The sequence below is a fragment of the Balaenoptera borealis genome (genome assembly GCF_965194805.1).
Source record: "Balaenoptera borealis genome assembly, chromosome: 1".
Classification (NCBI taxonomy): Eukaryota; Metazoa; Chordata; class Mammalia; order Artiodactyla; family Balaenopteridae; genus Balaenoptera; species Balaenoptera borealis.
Window position 1 is genome coordinate 92,054,968 of NC_138860.1, and position 19,263 is coordinate 92,074,230.

General features: G+C 42.8%; 1 protein-coding gene across 1 annotated transcript in view; it reads right to left on the reverse strand.

The window, feature by feature from the left end:
- Window positions 1–10,827: 10,827 nt before the first annotated feature.
- Window positions 10,828–19,263, reverse strand: part of LOC309617473 (uncharacterized protein) — a 145,696-nt gene continuing 137,260 nt past the window's right edge. The window contains exon 6 of the mRNA XM_082369854.1: window positions 10,828–10,893. The gene's annotated coding sequence lies outside the window, so the exon portion shown is untranslated. The remainder of the gene's footprint in view (window positions 10,894–19,263) is intronic.

Sequence of the window (19,263 nt, forward strand, 5' to 3'; positions counted from 1 at the left end):
TGAGGGGATCCTCCAGTCCTGGACAAGCCTTCCGATGATTACAGCTTCATAAGAAACCCTGACTGGAAGCACCCAGCCAAGACACTCCTGGGTTCCTGATCCTCAGAAACTACATCAGGTAATTTTGGTTGTTTTGTGATGGCAAATTTTGAGGTAATTTGTTATGCCGCAGTAGAAAACGTATACACTAGGAGATGCTAAACATGTTGATTGGGTTTCCTTAAGGGAAGTGAATAAAATGCTCAATTCCCAGAAAACAGTGCAAGACGAGCTAGTTAATTTCTAAGGTCAGAACACTGGAGGGTAGCGCTATGAAACTTACATAGATAGGCCTTTTACCATTTTTTAAAAAAATGTCAAAAACACTACTTGTCCTTTGTTAAAACACACACATATTCACACACAGATAAAGTAAAAAGCACAAGTACCATTTCTATTCTTCTTATCTTATTCCTCAGAAGCAATTGCTGATTTCAGTTTGGTTTTTATCTTTCCTGATTTTTTTCCCAGTCAGTTATAATCACACACACAATTACAAAACCCAATTTGTGTGTATGTGTGTGCTTGTGATATTTGACAAATGTCTTTATCATTTAACATTTATATCATATGTTCTTTCAATGCCAATAGACTTGGCTCCAATATACTCATTCTAAAAGCTACATTATATCCCATACTCTGGGATTCTATAATTTATTTAAATAATTGTTCATCAGTAATTATTTATAATGTTTTATTAATGTATTTATTTGCCATTATACGCAAGGCCACAATAAACATCTTTGAGCACTTGTACAAATATTTCTGTAGGATAAATTTCTAGAAGTGGGATTGAGGGTTAAAAGGTACGTAGATTTAAAATTTTGGTAGATGATGCCTAATTACGTTTTATAAATGTTGTTCTTATTTCTTTTCCCACTAACATATTTTTGCATCCTAACACTAGATAGTAATAATTTTAAAAAATTTCTGCTAATTTGACGGGCAAAAGTGTGCAGCTTGTTTATATTTGCATATTCCTGATTTCTGATGAGAAATCCACAATCACTTGAACTGTTTTCTTATAGGCAATATATCATCTTTCTGGCTGCTTTAAAGAGGTTTTTTTTCATCTTGGTTTTCAGCAGTTTGATTATGATGTGTTTAGCATGGATTTTTTTGTGTTCTTCCTATTTGGAGTTCACTGAGCTTCTTGAATCTGTATGTCTATGTCTTTTGCCAAATATGGGAAGTTTTCAGCCATTATTTTTTCCAGTATTTTTTTTTTTTCCTGCTCTGTATTTTTTTCTCTTCCTCTGAGACTTGATTGACACAAATGTTAAGACATTTTGGTATAATCTCACTGGTTCCTGAGGCTCTGTTCATTAAAAAAATTTTTTTCTATGTTGTTCAGATTGAATAATTTCAATTGTTCTATTCAGGTTTTAAAATTTCAGTTACTGTATGTTTTAATTCTAAAATTTACATTTAGATCTTCTTTATACTTTCTGTTTCCCTGCCAAGACTTTCTCCTTCCATTCATTTCAAGAGTGTTGTTGTCCCTTACTTTGTGGAATATTTTATAATACCTGTTTTAAAGACCTTGTCAGAAAATTCCAACATCTGCATCACCTTAGTGCTGGCATCTGCCGATTGTTTTCATGTGAGTTGAGATTTCATGGTTCTTCATACACTAAGGGTGAAAGGTAGAATAAAGTCTCTCTCAGAGATGTCTGCATCCTAATTTCTAGAACCTGTGAATATGTTACATGGTAAAAGGAATTAACATTGCAGGTGCAATAAGATTGCTTATCAGATGTGGACCTTGAGATGGGGAGATTATACTGGTGGGACATATATAATCATGAGCATCTTTAAAAGTAGAGAATGTTTCCTGGTTATGATCAGAAAGAGAGGTGACAATGGAAGAAGGGTTAGAGAGATGCTATGTTGCTTGCTTTGAAGATGGAGGAAGGGGTCCACGAGCCAAGGAATGAAGGCAGCCCCTCAAATCTTGCAAATGCAAGGAAACGGTTTCCCCACAGATCCTCCAAAAGGCGCCAGCCCTACCCATACCAGGACTTTAACCCAGTGAGGCTGATTTTGGAATTCTGACCTATAGAACTTAAAACAAACATACAAACAAACAAACAAAAAAACCCCAAAACCAACTATTATTTTAATGACCACTAGGTTTGTGGTCATTTGTTGTAGCAGCAGTAGAAAACTAACACACTGAGTAATGTTGGATTATATCTTGGATATTTTGAATATTATGTTTTGAGAGCCTGGGTTTTATTTACATCTCATGTAAATTATAATATTTATGTTTTAACAGGCAATCAACCTGGATGGATTCAGGCTGAAAATTCTGTCAGCCTTTTGTAAGTCATAGTTTCAATGTCAGGTTTGTTTTCAGAGCCTTTGCAGCTACTTAGATTTTCTCCATGCGTGTGCCATTGGGGGTCATTCTGGGACCTGAGTGATGGCCCACCCTTTAGTTCAGTCTCCATGTCTTTGGTGTGTATTTAGGAGCAGATCCACACCCACACAGCACAGGATTGAACCCAGGAGTTTGTGAACAGCTTTAAGGGGCCCCTTGCCCGAGTTCCTCCCTTTCTGAGATCTCTCTAGTACTTCCCGGCACTTTGTGGCCCCCCTTATCCATCCTCTGGACGGAAGGCTTGTGCTCTATCCACCCTGCTGTGCTGCACATTTCCTGTGAATGCACCCACATTAGGGGCCAGGTGGTGGGAGAAGTGAGAGAGGAGAAGAGGATGGGGGTTCCCCCATTCTCTTGGGGAGCAGCTCCTCCAGGCAGAGAGAGAGGGTCCCCTGTGGGCTCCACTGCTGCCATTCTCACTGCCACTGCTCTGATTGCCTGGGGAGGGTGCGGCTGGGAGAATAAAGAAAAGGAAGAAAATGAACAGGGGATTTCCCCACTGTTTCTGCGTGTTAATTGCACCTGGAGCCAGAACCAGAGGGCGCTCTTTTTAGCCATACCTGTTGCTCATTTCTACATTTGGGGCTGTCTCCCATCCAGACCAAGGACGTGGAGGACAAGTGAGACACTCAGTGCTGGTTCAGTGACTCGTCGAATTCTGCTCTTCCTTCCCAAGCCCCCTGCTACCATTTACTTTTCCGAGTCCTCAGATAGGCTGGTCCATGTGTTCTGTGCAGGTTTTATAGCTGCATTCATGTGTTGACTCCATTTCATCCAGAACTGGACCCCTGCCTCTTCCCTTGGTATCTGAGGACACTTACATTTTCCCTCAGGGGTTCCGGTCGCATGACAGCTCCCCTTTTCCTTGCTGCCCTTCAATGGGAACAGGCCACAGGCAGACGTAAACCAATCATGATGAAGCAACATTCTTCATGGCACCCCCTACCTGTTCTTGCCACCTCTGTTTTCTAGGACTTTTATCAGAAAACACACATAGAGGTCGAGCTCAGTCTCAATATCCATCTATAAAGAATTCCAGAGAGACAGCTTAATGCAGTGTTTTATAAGCACGAAAGGATCTGTTGAGAATGACTGAACCCTCCCTATGAAACGGGAACCATGGAAACATTTCATTACACCTTAACATTTTAGCATGTTCCCTGCAACAAACTATTGCCATTCTAACATAAACTAGTTCCTTCTTACTGAAGACCTGGTGCACATCTTTAGATGGTGTGGCTAAGAGAATAAATGTGAATTCATCCCCTTGCCCCACCGTGTGCGTGTGCCTGCCCTTGGGAAGGCTTTTTTATACTAGTTCCCTAGTGGTCATTTGGGAAAGTTCCAGGTCCCTGCTTGTGTTTGAAGTTCATCTATTGTATTGCAAGGGAAGTGTTTCATCTTTCCTCTGTACTCTAAGGACCGCTGGCCCTTACTTTACATACTTACTTTAAATATGAGCTTTTTCCTTGTTTGCTTTAATACTGCAGCTTGGTTTCCGAACTTGAGCAATTGACCCGCTGCCTCTACGTTCTGCCCTTTTGTTTGTGATTGGACTGTGGCAAAGTAATGGGTTTTTAAACCCCTTTTGGTAGGAAACATAGTTTCTGAGCTAAAAACAGATGGCTCCCATTGGGCCAGGATACTTCTGTGCTCCCAGTAAACATTCCTGCTCATCATTTCTCATCCGATTATCATGCAGGCCAGTGCTTACCAAACATTAATATACATATGAATCATGTGAGGATGTTGTTCGAATAGAGATCCAGATTTCATTGTTCTGGGATGGGGACCGAGATCTTGCATTTCTAACACCCTCACCTGGGATATACATGCTTCTGGGTCTGCCGACAGCACTTTCGTAGCAATGTAGCAACGTGGGGCTACCCAAGAGCATTTATCAGGAGAATGTCACATAGTTTAAGACATGTCGCTAGCAATGGCTGAGATGGAGATGCACGCGCGAGTGCCTTAGGAAGTGCTCTGGAGATTTCCACCTGTGCAAGAGGCAGAGGGGAAGCCGGGCAGGGAGGCAGTCTCAACAAAAGGCTGCTCAATCCTGGAGCTCTGAAGCAGAGATGCAGCTCTAGACTCGTCTTGAGTTGAGGTGAAGGGACTAGGCCTTTATAGCCAACCCTGACCAGTCACTGGGTGCAGGCTGCCCCAGGGAGGGGGTGTCACCTTGAGCGAGGTGACTCTGCAGCTGAGGCCCTGCCGGCACAGGGCTGGCACCTCAGGCTGTTTGCACACAGTGCTTGCAGCGGCTGAAGGGCCAGCTGGGCTGCGTGTCATGTTACACACTCAGTCCTGAACCCTGGTCTCCAGTTCCTCTCTTGAGATGAGCTAGCTGAGAGCCCTCCTCTTTATTTTCCATGCTGATTTAAACACCCTCAGACATAATCCCTCCTTAGAACCTTGGCCTGAAAAGTCAACTACAGTTGGCAATGAGCGTCAATTTGAGCCTTTAGGTGGGTGGTTTGCATTTTTAAGAATTTCTAGGCTAGATTTTTTTCAACCCTGGAATGGTTCCATTTAACATTTCCTTATAGATTGCTGCTAAATCAGAGGTTCTGATGGCTGTAAGAAAACCTCTGTCTGAGGTAGAAGAGGGACTTGAGGGCTAAAAAGAAAAGAATTCCGTTTCTTGCGGGAAACAAAGGCCTTGAAGTATTTGTAGGCTGAATTGAAAGGAGAAGGGTTAGGACTGGAAAAGCCCAGTTGCAGGGGACTGAAGCAGGAAGACCGAAACCAGGCTGTTTAAAGATTTAATCCTGTGCCCCAGTGATTGTGTAACGTGAACTTTAACCTCTGCTAAATATAGCTTGTACCCTGAGAATCCTTCACACTCTAGTAAAAATAGCTGCACACTTGAATGGCTCATGTGCTCAGTGACTACAGGAAAAAGGGCCTGGGAATCCTGGGTGAGAGGAGAGAGAGGGGCAGGGGATCCCTGGGGAGACTGCGTGTGTCTCCTCGGACAATTCATTTCTGAGTGTTAGACAAGAGCCCACTCTCGGGCCCTGGAAGGGGTCCCCCTTCCTGCAACAGTGTGGGTAATGGAAAAGAACCCAAACCAGAGAGCTGGGAAGGAGCTCTACTCAAAGGCAGGCACAGAATAAGGCACAGAGGTGGCTTCCTTGGCTGGAGGGGGCCCCTACTTGTGTCATCACTGGATATAGGCTGAGGACAAACAGTGGTCTGGGGCAGGGTTGCCAGCAGAAGATCAGGTGTCCAGGAGGTGAGAGCTCTGGGTTTTTTTGTTTGTTTTTTCTTTTTACTCCCTGCAGCTTTTGAAGTACAAGTGGAATAAAGAAAAACCAAGCGTGGAGCACAAGTTTTGCTTCTGACACTAGGGTGGCTCCAAGAATCAAAGGCATTGATTGTTGCTATTTACGTATTCTAGCTCCATGCCCTGCTTCCTGTGGCACCAGAATTTTCCACATGCTGTGTGTTCAGAGATGAGAATAGAAATGGTGTCTGATGCCCCTGGGCGGGGCCACATGGAATCATCTACACACTCATTGAGGCATCTTACAAGGGCTGGGCCGGCAGAGAACCACCATGCGTGTAGAAGTGGCACAAAGTGCGTCTGACAGAGAGAAGAGATGTGTCTCTGCCCCTAGCCAATCTCCTCCTGCCTTTATCTTATCTCCTAAAAAGATTCCCTTGATAGCTTACTGCTTTCGAGCAGAAAACCTACACAAATGCAAGGTCCATGGAAGCTGCCCGACCTGAACCAAGTGATGCAAATCACCGAGTGGACAGACCTACCTCCTGGGGGATTAAGTGCGTCTAGCCATTGATTTACATGGATATTTATCCAGCAAAAAAAAGGAGCCAGCAGAAGGCAGAGAAGAATTCAGATACACTGATCCTGCACCAAATACTGTTCACAATGTCAGGCCCCTCTAGTTATCCTCAGGCCTGTTCTCTTTCACTGGCTGACTTCAGGCTACTTCTTTGCTATTGCCATTTAAATGTAGAAAAGAAAGAAGAGTCAAATTCATCGAGAAACTACTCTGTGGTTTATATACTAATCCAATTTAATGCTTATAGCCCCTCAACGGGATAGGATATTTTTCTTTCTTTCTTTCTTTTTAAATATATGAGGGGAAACTCAGAGAAAATAGGTATATGTGTCAGGGTAGGGGATTTTTAGCCCAGCTCTGTCTGACACCACGACTTTGCTTCCCAGTGGTTCTCAATCCCATCTGCACCCATGTATCACCAAAGGAATCTTGGGAAAATGCCCAGTGCCTGGGCCCCAGCCCAGGTCAAATAAATTAGAATCTCTGGAGGTGTAGCCCAACATTGGTACATTAAAAAAATCTCTCTGAGTGATTCTGGTGCATCTGGGGTTGAGATCCACTGGGCTACACCATACTGCCTCCATCCCATTCCAGTACAACCCCTGTGTTCTGCCCTTCCTCCCACTGTCTTTGGCTTTTCAGAAACACCCTGAATCTAGCTGGTCCACGGAGACCCAACAGATGAAGGAAGCCTAAGGATCGTTCCTTTCATAACAAATGTGTGCAGGGCATAAACTGATGCTGGCTTTCCTTGTTAGCTGCGTATAATGTCTGATGAACACTATTTGAATTGCAGTGTAAGCAAAACAGCAATCCTGAGAGATGTTTACTGACTGACTTGCTGTTACTACATGAGGTGGTAGGAAAAGCACTACATTTGGAGCCATAAGCATGGAAGTTCTCATTTTTGTCTGCCTACTAGCTAGCTGTGCAATGTGAGGAAAAGTTCTCTTACCCAACTGGACTTCAGTTTCCTTACTTGTAGAAAGAATGCGGGCATAGGATCTGATAATGTCTGGCATTCCTTCTATTATCTACCATGTAGATCAGGTCATTGCAACTTTCTCAAAACCTTGCAATATCCATCTATAAAATGGCTGTCATTTACTCAGTAAGTGTATCTTAAACATGTGTTTATCTCCTTATTTTAAAAAAAAACTATGAAAACACAAAAGGCAGTTTTTTCCTAAAAAATATTAGGTCAAGCTCTCTCTCCCCTACCATCTTTTTAAGAACAATCTGAGTCGATTTAGAGAATCTAATGCTTATGCTTAGACGTTAATTATAGGTTTCTTCAGTGACATGTGTGACCTTGACTTTTAACTCTTCAGGAGTGGCAATTACAGAACCTAAAGTGGGTTGTTGACACGAGATGCTTGGAAATAAGGTAACCCTTTTCTCTTTCTCCCAAATCAGAACGCATTAATTAGTTTTTGATGTAAGTATTAAGGACGTGTTCATTCTAGAGGACGTTAATTTAGTTCAATGTGTAATTCTGTAATTTAGGCATTATTCATACTTGCCGACAATGAATATTAGAGGGAGTGTAAGGAGGGAGCCCAAAGAGGCTCTTTCTGGTTTGGGGCTTGTTATGATGAGGAGACCAAGACACCCACCCATAGTTCCTGGGGTGGAAGCTGCTGGTTTACTAAGGGGAATATTTTTACAGGCCTTCCAAGGCCGCCGTGGAGCAGGCCTACTCTGACAATTCAGCTAACATGTGCTAGGCTCTGCTGCAAACCCAGCCACTCTGCTGGTTGAGCCTCATGGTACAGGGGAATCCAAGCCAACACGTAACGATTTGATCAATTCCGTGTTTCCCAACTGAGCGTGGAGGAGCGTGGGAGGCCCAGGAGGTGTCCCAGAGGAGGCCTCAGAAGGGGCAGGAGGAGCCGAGCAGGCAAGGGAACCACCATCACCAGCTCCTGATGCAGCCTGAGCTTCTGGGCTTGTATATAGTGGCCAGTGTATTTGGGCTGGCCAAAAAGTTCGTTCGGGTTTTTCGTGTTAGGGCAAACCCGAACGAACTTTTTGGCCAACCCACTAGGTGTTCTTTGGGGGAAATATCCCTTGCAAACCAATAAACAAACAAAACAACTCTTCCAACCCCACCCAAGTGAATTCTTACCTAATCCAGCCGATCAGGATTGAATTAGCATCTAGTCCTGAGGAGAGCAGCTCCTTTTCCACCTCCATCGCAGGTGGTACAGGGACCTGTAAGAGCAATTCCCCTCCGTAAAGATGTATTTACTTTGCAACATAACACGGTCAAGAAGGCTTTCTTGCGGTTTGGCTCGGGCCTTGAATTTTAGCCTTTCATTGGCAGACGGGTGGTCATGCTTACCCGGGGAGCTTCAGAAGAATGTTCAGAAAGGAACGTGGGGCTCAGACTCCCCTTAAGCCCCCATTCCCCTTGCCCGCCAATCCTCTTCGGAGTCAGGCCGGTAATGGCTTTTCTCCCCCTTCTCTTTTGTTATGGGATACTGTCTTGGGATATGGTCTCTTTAGACCCAGAGCTCAAGCCTTAACATTCCCAGGAGCCCTCACAAACTGGAACAAAGCCCTCCAGAAAGTTCACAGGTGCAGCCTGTGAGAATAATATGTTCCAGCCCGAGGTACTTAAGAGCCTGAATGCCTGGGTTCCTGGCCGGCACAGGTGTTTACTGAGTGCAGGACAAGAGGTTTCTGTCTCGGGGAAGGTTTTTTGCCCCATTACAGTTCTAACAGTCTGCTGGTTTTAGAGTCGCTTCTCCCCACCTCACCCCACCCCCCTCCAGCTATAATAAAGATAGGTCTGTGGAGATCACATTTCCATCCGTACACTGTGTTTTTGTTCCTTCTGACTAAACATTTCCTATGTTTTCCTAGCTTGTGACAATCCTATCAAAGCCCCAGTTCCCTTCCTGAACTTCCACACCTCTGGCCCGAGGACTGTGAAATCAGGATGGGGCTTCTGTTCTTTCGAAGGTTAGGCCACAGGTTTTCTTCCTAAGAAATGTCTTTGAGGATGACTAGTCTTCTTAATTATTGGGGGAGAGCTAGGCTCCCACGCAGGTGGGCCTCATTTTTTTTTTTGCCTAATGCATTTCCTAAAATGAGAGAGTATGAACTCATAGTTAAATTCACTCTCTAGTGGGGGAATGAGAAAAATACACTTGAAATTGCCCCATTTTCCTGATAGGTTTGGAGATTTGTAAGCACTGAATTTTTTAAGGGGGAGAAGAGGATACACATGGATATGCTTGAACTGTGGTCTAATTGTAGACCTCCTATCTAAGAGGAGTGTTTCCGTCTCCCTGAGAACTTTTGCAGTTGCTCCTCTGCTGTTTGGTCCTACCTAAAAAGAGCCTGGACTCCCTTCTAGTATTCTGCTTTCCTTAACCTTCCTCCTACCTGGGCTGGCGGGACAGGCTTTTGCATGTGTTCCCCGTGGGTGACACTGTTCAGAAGCCCATGGCAGGAAAGGCAAGTGCTCAGGGCTGGGCTGATGTGGGATCCTGCTGGTTTATGGTAGTTGGCCAAGCCCAGCAGGATAGCTCTGGCTGCATGAAATAGGATTCATGTTGGTGTCTTGTTTGTCTTCAGAAGAGGAAGGGAAATAGTATTTATTTACAGAAGAGGAAGGGAAATAGTATTTATTTTTGTGATGACTCAGTTCACAATGTTTTTCTCCCAGCAGGTGATGTCTAAGCTTTGACAAATCTAGGGATCTCACTCGTGCAAAAACTCTTGGGGAAGAGACCCATCTCTAGAGGATGACCAGTTGGGACAGTTGTTTGTGGACTTGCTTCTCTACGGACTGTGGCACCTGAAGGATGACTAGGAGGCAGTGCTGGGGATCACATTCATCTCCTGTTATTATCAGCCTTTGCCTTTCCTTCAAACTCCCTTCAGGGTCCCTACGGGCCATGTTGGTGATGTTTTTCTTGCGTTGCTTCTACCACCTAAGTGCGGTGTTGGCTATTGTGGGTACCATTGACCAAGGCTGACCTCAATGTCCATTTAAGCCAGAGTTTGCTTGTATACAGATAATACAAGAATAGGAAACACAGGCTCTGCTGACTGTCAATAACCTCAGTTTGAGGTCCCTTAGAGATTGTTCATAAACTGTGCTGTTCTTCAGAATACAGTCCTAAAGTCTTGTCTCATGCTATATACTCCTTGGGCTATTTCATCTATTCTTGTGGATCTAAGTTCCACCTAAGTGCTGAGGTCTTCTAAATCTATGTTTCAAGATTTCTTTAAGGGACTTCCCTGGTGGTCCAGTGGTCAAGACTCTGTGCTCCCACAGCAGAGGGGCGCGGGTTTGATCCCTGGTCGGGGAACTAAGATCCCGAGTGTCACGCAGCATGGCCAAAAAATAAATAAATAAAATCAAGATTGGGAATTCCCTGACCGTCCAGTAGGTTAGGACTCTGCGCTTTCACTGCCGGGGCTCAGGTTCAATCCCTGGTCGGGGAACTAAGATCCCGCAAGCTGTGTGGCACAGCCAAAAAAAAAAAAAAATCTAGATTCATGTATCTAATTACCACTTAGTATGTCCATGCGGGTGTCTAATCGTTACCTTGAATTTAACATATCCAAAATGTAACTCATTATCTTCTTCTCCCAGCCAGCTCTTTCTTCTGTGGTACTTCTCCTGGTGGGTTACATCGCCATCACCTACACAGAAAATCAAGAGAGAAATTTAGTCATCAGCCTGGACCCATTCCTCCTCACCTACACAATCCCTACTTCACATCACTGCCTGCTTCAAACGACCTCAATGGTTTTCCATCTCCTTCAGAAGAGAGCTGAAACTCTTTAGAATAGCACAGAATGCCCTTGTTCCCCACATATGTATACATGATCCATGAACTTGCTTTAGCCAAAGTGTAACTCCTGGCAACTTTCTGAGTTACCTATTTTGTTTTTCACGCTCCCCAGCCTTTGCACACTTTCACGCTGGGAACGCCCCTCACTCCCTTCTTCCCCAGCAATTTCTATTGCTTCTTCAAGGCTGCTCTCCAGAAATCTCCATCTCCAGATATCCTTCTCTCCACAACAGTGTCCCATCATGGGAATGAAGAGTTATTAAATTTCTGTTAGGGGCTTAGTATTTTTGAGTATATTTACATATCTTTTTCTAATCCTTTCAACAGCCCTGTAAAGAAGGTATTATTGCCCTTGCTTAATAATAAAGCAACTGGGCTCAAAGAGGTAAAGAAACCTGGGAGCAAGTTAGAAATGCAAATTCTCAGGCTCCACCCTTGGCCTACTGATTAGACTCTCTAGGGGTGGGACCCAGCAGCCTGCGTTTTAATGGATTCTTCAGATAATTCTGCTGCACACCCAAGTTTGAAAAACACTACAGAGCTTGAAGAAATCACAGGGTCCATGAAGAGAGCAATTCCAGAGGGGTTGGCCCAGAAGTAAGCACCTTTCTCTCAAGTGCTTGAAAACCAATTTCATGTCATGCAAAGATAGTAATGATACTAATTTAAGATGGGAATTAACTGGGAAATGAATTAGAATACAGGAGTTATGTAGGCACATGCAAGCTATAATTAAACCTATTGCTGAGTTTTAGGAAAATCCTCTTTGAGACCAGGAAAGTAGACTAAATGTTATCTTGTTTGGCAAAAATCTGGACTTTGAAAAGGGTCCTCTGGAAATAGAATGAATTGAGGGAAGATTGTCCCAAGTATGTATCACCTTTCTTTTCTTAACCACCCACATCTCCTGCTGGGCTACACCACGTCCCACTCCCTAACTTAGGACTGTAGCTGGGCATGGCTGGAGGTTAGGGTGACTGGTCAGCAGTACTTACCTTTAAGGAGTCTCAGCCCCCAAAGCATGCATATTTCTCTAAAGGTGAAATTTCAGGCCAAGAAGGGATATTTTGGGAGTAGGAATCCTCAACTTAAAAAGATGACTGCCTGGACTTCCCTGGTGGTCCAGTGGTTAAGACTCTGCACTTCCACTGCAGGGGACTCGGGTTCAATCCCTGGTCGGGGAACTAAGATCCCACATACCTTGCAGCACGGCCAAAAAAAAAAAAAAATATGACTGCCAAATGGATCAACTCATAGTCAGCTTATAGAGGAGTCTTTAACTACTACCACTGCTGCTAATAAAATAAAAATAACAATAACTGTCATCTAAGTATCTCTTTACACATAAGGATACTGAAATTTAATTTAATTTATTTATTTTTAAAAATATTTATTTATTTAGGCTGCGCCGGGTCTTAGTTGCAGCATGCAGGATCTTCTTCGCGGCATATGGACTCTTCGCGGCGGCATGCAGACTCTTAGCTGTGGCATGTGGGCTTCTTAGTTGCGGCATGTGGACTCTTAGTTGCGGCACGCATGCAGGATCTAGTTCCCCGACCAGGGATTGAACCCAGGTCCCCTGCATTGGGAGCACAGAGTCTTACCCAATGGACTACCAGGCAAGGCCCAGGATACTGAAATTTAGAGAGCTAAAGTAATTTATCCCAACTTATATTCTGGGGCAATGAAGCAGTCTTGCATAGTATACAGAGTAAAATAGGATGGAGAAAAATTCCCCCCCCGACTAACCTCTAACAATTAGAGTCAGAGGCAAATTAAAATTTGGCATCTCCTTCAATCATAAATGTAAGCCACAGCCACTGTAGTGATAGCGGTACCTATATTATGTCAGTAACAGGAATTGCAGATAATTTCATATTATACTACATTTGTGAATAGCTCAAATCTCTTCTATGCTCATCATTATGTCAAAATGTTGGCACTTATGGAACTTGCCTCTGGATCTTGTTGCTTAATGTACTAATAAAGAGGTAAAAATATTACTGTAACAAATTAATTTTTAAATATTATGATAACAACACAATTTCAATTATGTTTCAGTAAAATGTTTTCTCTCTAATTTTATAATTTTAGTTTATGCATTAGAAAAGTTCATACTTGGAAATGCAATTTCTTCTGTCAAGGTAATAAGAAAAGGAGCTCATAGCTTTATTCTCAAACCACCAATGCTTTTGGGATGCAGTTGCAGGATTCACCCAGAGTTTGACTAAAGCCAGCAGAGTTGCTCCTTCTTGCCAGCTGCTTCCCTTTGTGCCTGATGGCCTAACTAGTTCTGTGCTGGCTTTGGCTCTGAGTATTGCCAGAGCGTAACATCAATTTACTGCTAGCCTTGGACCAAAATGGACGAGGGTAGGAGGTGGTGCGAAAAGAAGATGGGCATTGGAATCAGCCAGGGCTAGGTCTGAATTCCAGGTTCAACACCCACTTTCTTTCTTTGCTAGGGGATTCATGAGAAAAGAAAGGAAGGAAGGAAGGAAGGAAGGAAGAAGGAAGAAAGAAAGAAAGAAAGAAAGAAAGAAAGAAAGAAAGAAAAAGAAAGAAAGAAAGAAAGAAGGAAGGAAGGAAGGAAGGAAGGAAGGAAGGAAGGAAGGAAGGAAAGAAAGAAAGAAAGAAAGAAAGAAAGAAAGAAAGAAAAAGAAAGAAAGAAAGAAGGAAGGAAAGAAAGAAAGAAAGAAGGAAGGAAGGAAGAAAGAAGGAAGAAAGAAGAAAGAAAGAAAGGAAGAAAGAAAGAAAGAAAGAAAGAAAGAAAGAAAGAAAGAAAGAAAGAAGGAAAGAAAGAAAGAAAGAAAGAAAGAAGGAAGGAAGAAGAGAAGAGCCCCCTGTGGGTGTTGAACCTGGAATTCAAACCTAGCCCTGGCTGATTCCAATGCCCATCTTCTTTTCATGCCATCTCCTACGCTGGTCCATTTTGGTCCAAGGCTAGCAGTAAATTGATGTTACACTCTGGCAATACTCAGAGCCAAAGCCAGCACAGAACTAGTTAGGCCATCAGGCACAAAGGGAAGCAGCTGGCAAGAAGGAGTGACTCTGCTGGCTCTAGTCAAACTCTGGGTGAATCCTGCAAATGCATCCAAAAAGCATTGGTGGTTTGAGAATAAAGCTATGAGCTCCTTTTCTTATTATCTCTGACAGAAGAAATTGCAAAATCATTGGCAGCATTTGTAATATTCATCGAGTGCCAATAATATGTTGGTTTCTATCCTGATGCCTTAAGAGAAACTCAGTAAATATTTATGTAGCATTGCAATGCACAGACATTATGATAGGTAGTGGGAATAAAGGGGGAAAATGACAAGGTCTCCACTTCAGGGGACACAGTCCAATAGGGCAAAATACAGGCAAACTCTATACTGTAGATTGGGATAAACAAACGTGCCTATGAAAGGTAGGGATGGGAGAGGCTCATCCTGACAGTGTGGGGTGGGGAAGCCTAAGGGAGAGAAGGGATTGTCTAGGACCATGAAGGTTAGGCAGGGCAGGTGGATTTGGAGAGTGTTAGGGGCTCTAGACTCTATAGAAAAATGTAGCGTGTCTATGGTTCAGTATATAAATGTCAAACTCTTTGCAATGGCTTACAAATCCCTATGCAGTCTGGAGCCCCATGACTCTCCCACTCCTCCTGCTTTCTCCCCTTTGCTCACCTTAGTCCAGCTGTACTGGCCTCCTTGCTGTTCCCTGCACAGACCCCCAGGCGTGCTCCTGACTCAGTGCCTTTGCATTTGCCATTCCTTCTGCCTACAACACTCTCCCCCTAAAATCAATCAATCAATCACTCTCTCCCTGGATATCCTGGAGGCCCACTCCCTCACCTTCTTTATGTCTCTGAGCAGATGCCACCTTTGGAATAACCACCTTATTTAAAAATTTTAACCCCCTGCCCACCCTGGTGTTCCACCCCGTTTCCTGCTTTAGTTTCCTCTAGAACACAGATTATCACAACCTACTATATCAGTGGTTCTTAAACCTAAGTACTAACCAGAATCACCCGGAAGACTTGTTAAAACTGTTACAACCGGTCTCGGATGCAGTAGGTCTGGGGCGGGGCCCAAGAATATGCATTTTAACAAGTTCCCAGGTGATGTTGATGCTGCTGATCTGGGACTCACTTTGAGAACCGATGCGCTGTTAATTTTACTTACTTATTTATTGCCTATCTCCACTAGAATGTAAGCTGTTTGTGGCAGGGTTTTTTGTCTGTTTCATTCCTGGCTATAAATCCAGTGCCAGAACAGTGGCCAGAACACCCAACATATTTGTTGAGTAAACAAGTGTTTGTGGCTTAAGTGTAGGGTATGTAGGGATGCTGGGAGGCATGCAGTGGGAGTATGTTTGAAAGAAAAAGTTCGGCCCGTATTTTTGATAAATTGTTATAGTAATAATAATACGTTATTATTGTGAATATAATAGTGTAACAAAACTAACTACCATTTACTGTTTCCACTGCGCCAGGCCAGTTAACAGTGGGGTTCAGAGGGACTGTATGACTTTAATTTGCTTAAGATCACTTAGTATATGTAGTAAATGGTTTAGTTAGGATTTTAACTTAAGTCTGTCTGACTCCAAAAGGATGGTCTTGAACACTAGGCTAAAAGCCATCTAATGATTGATTTTGAAACTTTTAATTTTACAATAATTTTAGATCTACAGAAGAGTCGCAGAGATGGCTTAGAGAGCCCTCATATAACCTGCGCCCAGCTTCCTCTAATGTTAACATCTGATACAACCATGCTTCATTTATTGAAACTAGGAAATTAAAGTTGGTATAACACTATGAACCAAACTACAGACTTTATTTGGATTTCACCTATTTTTCCATTCTAATGTCCTTCATCTGTTCCAGGATCCAATCCAAGACACCTCTGTCTAACAATTTTTAAAGACTCACCATGGACAAATTTGAATGTGCACAGCATGAAGTGCCAAAGATACAAAGAAGATACAAAGATGACTAAAATGCAGGGCAGTCCTTGAGGTGCATATGACAGGGAAATAGACACAGAAGTAAAGAATTCCACTAGATGAGGTCATGCCAGGACAGGGGCCAGCTCAGGGAGATTTAAGGGCCAATGGAAGGCAGACGGTTAGCCTAATCCTGGGGTTTGGGAAGGCTTCTTGGGAGAATCAGGCAGGAGGAACAGTGTGGGTAGATATTGCAGGCCACTGAGAATCAGCAGAGGGAAAGGCCAGAGGGTCATGATGGTTGAAGGGAAGAAACAGGGAGAGCTTGGTCGGGAACCACCAAGAACTGGGACATGACCCGTTGGTGCTGGGGACTAATCAGGCTACGTTCCAGGGTGCCAGCGTAGTCAGGGATATGTTTGAACTAGAATCTTCCAGCAAGAGACTGTAGGTCAAATGTTTATCCTTTGATAATTAACCTAATTGTTTACATAATGCCTTGACTGTCATTTCATTATACTTATAATTGGGAGGCAATATAACACAATGGTTAATAACATAGGCTCTGGAAGGAAACTATCTGGGTTGGAATCCCACCTGACTGCCACTTTCTATTGTACTTATGGAACTTGGAAGGTTTCTTACTTGTCTGTGCCTGTTTTTCCTATCTGTAACATGAGGATAATACTAGTGTTCATCTCATAGCGTTGGGATGACCGTAAGACACTTGGCCAGTGCTTGTGCACAGTGACTAGCCAATGAACATCAGCTACTATTATACAAGCGTGCATCTATTTCACACCTTGCTTATCTTTCTTAGACAGAAGCCAAGATACCTGAATAAAAGTTTCAAACAGCTTTCAGGTATACAGTCTCATTACACCTTCAGCATAATGTGTTGTGACCATTTAACAGGTAAGGAAAGTAGAGCACAGCAAAGTTAAGTGACAAAACTGAGATCATCTTAAAATCAAGGAGAAGAGCAAGTTTTTGGTTTAAGTTCTCAGATTCTTTATGCTGCTACTGAAACAGTGGCCAAGGTCCATTAATATTAAGGAACAGTTAGAAAAACAATTAACTGAATGTTCTCAGAGTCCTGCCTAGCCTTTATCAGCAGTTTTACCACATAAAATATTTGATGAGTCTGCCTTGCTGTGGTGAAATACCAGACCTGTGAACATTTAAGCAACTCACAAATACAGATGGATTTCATTTGCTCAGGGCCAAAGAGTCCCGAGAGTTGACAAATTCGCTGTCATAAACACGGCTCTCAGATGTGGGCTTTGGAGATGGGTGGTCTTGGGGTTGATCAAGCCAGACTAGTTCCTATGTAAACTTGGGTGAATTGTAAAACATTTAAGAGCCTCAGTTTATTCACCTGCAAAATGGGGATTCTAATACAGACCTCTTAAGGTTGTAGGGAGATATAAAAGCCGTATACATTGTACAGACCCTGGCATCCAGACAGCATTCACTAAGCATGAATTATCTTTTCCTACTCCATTTCTTTCTTTCTTTCTCTCTGGTAGCTGTAGATTACCATTAACACAGGCCAGGAAATGCCATAGATGAACAGGGAACACACAAAAATATAATTTTATCAGAGACATTAAGTGTTAGGTAGGAAGAGTCCTTACAAGGCAATGTTTGGGTGGATAATAAAACCAAGATGTGTTCTTCGTCATTAAAACTCGGAGAAGCCAGAATCACCAGCTGGATACTACAATTCTCACCTTACATTTGGATTTTATTTCTGTGAATGGGGGCTGAAATTTTGATTGTATTCGAGACTTCAAGTGTCTCCGGTGGCCTGATGGAGTCATGGGGGACAGCAATTGGACAGTTAGGTGGGACACAATCCAGATGGACCTGAGAGCAGCAGGCCTCAGCTTACTGATAGGCTCAGGCCCACAGCCCAGTCCCGTATGACCTACATGTCTAAAATGTGCTCAGAATGTTTGTCTCTATGGTTTCACCTATAAATACATACATATATACATATCAATACATATATGTGTATATATATGCGTGTGTGTGTATATATATATTTTATATACGTAAAAGGAAATAGTCAATAACTATTGCAAGACAACCAATCACCAGACTCATCTGAAAGCATCTTGTTCCGGCACCCGGGAGCTGTCCTACCTTCTAGGCTGAGCTCTGAGAGCGGCACTTCTCAGAAACATTGCTCTGCCTGGGCAGGCTGCTTCAGAGGGAGCTCCCATTTCCCTGAGAGGGTGGCTGTGTGGCCTTTGTGATGAAGCTTCTGGTCATCAATATTTGAATAGAGGCCCCTAAATAGGTGTATGCGTGCTGAGGTGCACAGTTGCAGGAAGCACCTGTGTCCTCTTCATGCGGCCTCTCTAACCCTGCCTGGAATAAACGGCCTAATCTCGGGAACCCAGTGGAGGATGGGTCGGGGGAAGGAGGCAACGCCAGCCAGATACCCCGTGTGCAGAGGTGCTATCTTGTTCTCCAGACTCTGAGGTATCTGATGGTTGCAGGCTGCTCAGCCAGCATGCTTAGCTGTGCACTGGGGCTGTCAGGGGGTTCTGGACAGTGTTCCACTAAACCTTCAGGGACTGGCTAGTCTCGATTGCCTTTCCTCTAATATTTAAAATGAATTACAGGAACTATACTCAATATCTTCTAATAACTTTTAATGGAAAAGAATCTAAAAAAGAATATATATATATTATATATATATGAACATATATAATATATTCATATATATATAACATATATGTTCGTATATATTTTATATATTCATATATATAATATACATTCATATATATTCATATATAGTATATATATTCTATACTATATATGTATATATAATATATATATTCATATATTATATATATTCATGTATACTATATATGTATATGTAATATATATATTCATATATATTATATATATTCATATACATATTTATCTCTGAATCACTTTGTTTGCTGAACACCTGTAACCAACATTGTAAATCGACTATATTTCAATGCAAATTTTAAAAATAAATAAAATAAAATATAGTAAAATGAATTCCAGATCTGTCCCCAACAGTGGATAAACGTCCTCACATTGCCTGGGCATTGTGCTGCCACCCATGTTCTCACTGCCATGAAATCCTAGGACTTTTGGCCAATATATGCCAGTAACCAGAGTGTCTACCTCTCTGTCCCAGATGTTTATTTCTACATATTGACCTTCACAGGGGGAGTGGGCATCAGAGGAGCCGTATTCCAGTTGTTTCTGCCTCTAGTCAACTAAAACTAATAAAACGTGATTTAGCCTTTTT